Here is a 5,073-nt window from a genome sequence, read left to right on the forward strand (position 1 = left end):
CAATGTATATACAAAAAAAAAAAAAAAAATCATTCATCTGGACTTTGGCTTTGGTTGTATCTCGGCTCTGTCCTATTTTGGTTCAATATATTAATTTACTTACCAAAAAAAAAAAATTCCCAAGCACAATATGCAATTCTTTTACATCTCATTAGAAATACATCAAAGTACATCATGTGTAAACCTGTCGGTCAATACAATATCATAATCTTCATAACAACATCATGGTCTCCAGTTCTCAACAAAAGAGTCATAATCTCAACAAAATAATCATATTTAGTGCAAAAGTGTCATAATATCATCAAAAGAGTCATTAACTCAAGAAAATGGTCACAATCTTCCCAAAAAAGTATAACACCTAGCAAAAGATTCATCTGCAAAAACAATCTTCATTCTCCAACAAAACCAATCTTCATACTTCATCTCTTAGATGTCATGTTGTAGCCAAGTTTGCAACAATGTAGATACATATACTCTTTTCCTTTCATCAGACATGGTGAAAAACACCCTTAGCAAGTTATGTTCTTTGGCTAAAAAGTTTGTGACTTTAAACAATTCCAAGGGAGTCAGAAATTCTATTTTGCTCAACTCGATCACCATCAAGTTTCTCTTGCAATTCAGTCAAATTTATGTCTGTTGAGAGAACATGGACTAGACCATCAAGCTTAGGTCTCACTCCTGCTATAGCTTGTGGCATAGAAGAAAACTGCTTAGCCATATCGTCCATAACTTTTGGCCTCTTGCGACCGTTATTAGAAACACTTGATATACTTTGTGTAGGTCTTTGTTGTTAGGTATTTGGTTGTGTAAAAGAAACATCAAAATCACTAAGCCCTTCAAACGGTGACCTCGAATCAGCATTCATGTTCAGATTTTCAACCAAATCATCATTCTCACCTTGAATATTGTGATTCATGGCTGCATCTTCAAGTCTAACTTCTTCTTCATCATCATCAGCGTTACCAGCATTAGCACCTACAGCACGATCTTTTCCATATATCTCTCTCAAGACATAGTAGTGTGGAAATAACTTATCATACAATCCACTTGCATCCTTTTTAGTCTAAAAAAAATACAAACATAAAATATATTGTAAAATAGGCCCTGCGCTCACCAAATCACACACACAGCAGCATCAATATAAAAGTATATAAAATGTAAAATAAGATATGTATATACATACCTTCACCCACTCATTATATACACTTTTTCTCACACACCAACATCATTTTCTCTTCATTCCATCCAAATTCACTTTGTGTTAACATCTCAGTTAAGGAAAAATATTTTGCCTTCAATGTCTTGACTCGTGATTCAATGTGAGGAGACGCCTTTATTCCACAACCTAGAATTTTGGCTTCCATCATACCTTCTAACTTGCTCAAGTAACCATTCTTGAAACCAGTGTCAACTCGCCACTTGATGTCATGATGTCGTAATTCCTGCAATGACTCCACCAATGCTGAATCCTCAGTGGTTGTCCAATAATGTTTATGCTGGCCCCTTTCTCGTTTCAAAGTTGAACCACACTCCATTCTAAAATTATGAAAACATCACTATAAAGATGCAAAAAAAGAAGCAACCTTAATTAAAAAAAAGTTCATACAAAGAGAGAGAATTCTATTAAAAAGTTCTCACCACATGCTATTGCAAATATGTTATGTACATATGGATCAATATGTTAGAGACTTGAGAGTACAAGGAACTAGACAACTGAAGAAAAAATATAAGAAATAAAGACATAAGTAGGATACTTTGTAGTTTTTCAATAACAAAAACATGACATAACAAAAGTAAATAAACTTAGATGAGCCATTTATCTATATGACATAACAAAAGTAAATAAAAAATGTCATGGAGGGCATCAATTACCAAGTAAATGAAGAAATCGTTAAAAAAAAATTCAACAAACTAAATCAAATTATAAGACTAGGCCACAAATTGAAGTTTGTTTTAAGACTAGAAAACTAGTCATACTCAAATGGGTAATTTAATGTGACACAATTCAGCTTCTCAATCCCTATAAAGATGTGCTTTTTAAATCAATTAGGGAGACTAACAGTTGCCCCTAGCCTGCCTATTTTTAAGTAGATAGGAGTCACATGGCTGCAATAAGAGTAGTAGAGAAAATGTTGTAGCAGTTTTAGTGCCTAAAAAGTAAAGAAGTGAGAAGTTAAAGAGTCTTTAAAATTTAAGCTAAACGAGTATCAAAATGGAAGATGTTAGTGCAGATACTAAATAAGAGAAAAAAGATATTAGTGCAGATGCTTAACAAGAGAGATAAGATGCTAGTGCAGATACTAAACAAGAGAGAGAAGATGTTAGCATGTAAAAAACTCGTTTAGCTGGATTTTAAGACTGGGCCACAAAACACATACCAAATATGCACAATTATTAAGAAATTGATGACCATCTTGTGTCCCAAATTTTAAAGACTGGGCCACATACCAAATACCCAAAATGACACCTTTCCTGTGACCCGAATTAATGAACATCCATAGATAACCATTTGAACATAAGAACAATATAATTAAGAAATTCATCTAATTTTCCTCATGCTTAGAAGAAATTTTCATCTAATTAAAACTCATAAATATTATGGGTATCAATTAAAACATATTTTCTCTTGCATATCATGGGTATCCATAAAGGATCCATGTCCAAAGAGTATTCATCATGTCTATTTTCTGCTAAGTTCAAATAAAAGCACCCAGCAAATACAAACACAACCATGAAAAATACAAACATGAAAAATACACAATCATGAAAAATACAAACAGAACCAGACGAAAGCATCCAAAATACAAAAACAAAATGAGTACACTACCAGAAAAATGAGTAAGAAGAAAGAAAAATAATAACAAAAAGGAAAACAAATAATGAGGAAGAAAAAAGACAAAAAAATTGAGAAAATGAAGCAATTAAGAACAACAAATACAACAACTTGTGAGCAAGAAATCTAACCTCAGAATTCTTGAGGAGCAAGTTGTTGTATTTGTTGTTCTTAATTGCTTTAGAATTCTTGAGGAGCAAGAGGCGCAGCTGAGAGCAGAAGAGAAGCAAGGAGGCGCAACGGCAGTTTGAGAGGGGTTTGTGTGAGTAGGTGTAGGAACCAGTTTTTTAGAACGTCTGTAGGTTAGTGGTCAAAAAAAAGTGAATGGGCAAACTTGGAATTATAGAAATAATGTCAGGGTATCATAGGAAAAAAAGTTGGAGTCTTGATGGGTTGTTTCTCCAGGAATCAGAATACCTCCCCCCACACAAGAATCTAATTCCTCCAATATAAGGAGTTGAATTCTTGATATCATGTGGGCCCTACTTGTGTTTTTATTCCCATATAGTTAGTAAACACATGAGTAGCCCGTAATCGAAATCCAACTCCCTATTTTAATTCTGATTACGGATTAGTAAACATGTCATAGATGTTGAAGCCAAGCTCCCAAGGGGTGTTACTCCTCCAAGGATGCCCAAAATAGTTTCTTGTCCTAAGTGCCTCCAAGTTCCCTTGCAAGAATAGTAATGAATATGGTAGATGACTGTTGTGATGATCTTTGGCTTTTTGGAGAAGAAGAGTTGATGGAGGGTAGATGAAGAAAGAAATGATGGAGAGAGATGAGAAGAGGCTAAGGTTTTAGAAGATGGAAAATGAAATGTGTGTTTTTGAGATGAGATGATGAAATAGATGATGAAATTAGTGAAATTAGAGATGATGGAGAGAGGAGCTCGAAATTTGAGAGAGAGAATGAATATGCATGTGATGTATGGTGATGAGTGTGATGTGTGGCTAGGATGAGAGGAAATGAAGTGATAAGGTTTGGTGAGTTAAAAAATGAGAATATTCCATCTTATCTCTCTTTGGATTATCCTTGAGGGTTGTGGAGATAGATGGATGCCCAAATTACCTTATTTGTAGCTTTGACCATATTGAATTCAGTTTTTCATAGAAATGAGCAAGCAAAGAGGAGGGTAGAAACACATGTGAAACATCTTCCCAAAATGGAAAATATGCTTTTTGAACTTTTTGTTTTCTTGCGCCAGAATTTTTTAGCTGACTTTGCAATGCGATTTGAGTGCCCAAACAACTCAGAAAATTGCATTTAATACATCAAATTAAAGCTTTGAATGTGTTCTTTCTAACCATATATCATATGCCTCAATCCAATCTCGGACAAAAAAGTTATGCCTCATACAATGTAGCTGACTCAGTTCTCCTCGGGTGCAGTTGTGGGCTGACTTTGAAATTCAAAATGAACACCTTAGAAGTCTTCAAATGTCACGAAATTTAACTTGGAATAACTTCAAGGTGTTAGCTTCCATCTCCAATTGAATTCATGTCAAAGTATATTAAGGAGAATAAATAGTACAATTTCTCATTTTATTGCTCGGAAGTCAAAAACACAAAACTAAATGAAATTTAAAGCTTTTAATCAAATGAACTCACAAAAATTAAGTAAGAGTAATATAAAAGAATGTGAATTTATAAACATATCAATTACAAAGAAGCACATATAGTTCCACACACACACACACATACACATTGAAACAAAACCAACAAGGACAACAAAAAGCAAAGCCTAAGAATCATGTATTACACTCAAATATCCAAATAACATTATTATCTAAATTTCCAAAAATAAAACAACCCAAATATTTAATTAACTAATAATACAATATTATCAAATTAATTAAATAATAATAAATGAATAATGAAATGATTTTAGGGATATAAATAAACCGATAAACCAAAATCAAGAAACAAGGGATAATCGAATCCCTCAAATCAAGGAGGGAGACTTGGAGTCAAAAATTCAAGCCAAAGCCTTTTATATATGTTGGTCATACCCCCATCCTTAGGCTAATCCTTTGCTTGGAAACCTTTTTGTGACGTCTCAATCTGGGAGCACCACATCAGTAGTTATCTTAAGGATTCCCAAAAATACAATACCCATACTCCAAGCATTATACTCTAAAAGTTTCCTTAAAATGAGTTAAGCCCTTTTGTTTGATCAAATAGGGGTTGGATCAGAGTAAACTTACTCACATAATCTAATATAAGCATACTTCAAAATATTT

General features: G+C 33.5%; 1 pseudogene; it reads right to left on the bottom strand.

Annotated features, from left to right (window-relative positions):
* Positions 1 to 426: 426 nt before the first annotated feature.
* On the bottom strand, positions 427 to 3,094 carry LOC147299918 (uncharacterized; annotated as a pseudogene).
* Between the last annotated feature and the right edge of the window lie 1,979 nt (positions 3,095 to 5,073).

Source organism: Dryas octopetala, chromosome 1 (genome assembly GCF_963921425.1).
Source record: "Dryas octopetala chromosome 1, drDryOcto1.1, whole genome shotgun sequence".
In the NCBI taxonomy this organism is placed as follows: domain Eukaryota; kingdom Viridiplantae; phylum Streptophyta; class Magnoliopsida; order Rosales; family Rosaceae; genus Dryas; species Dryas octopetala.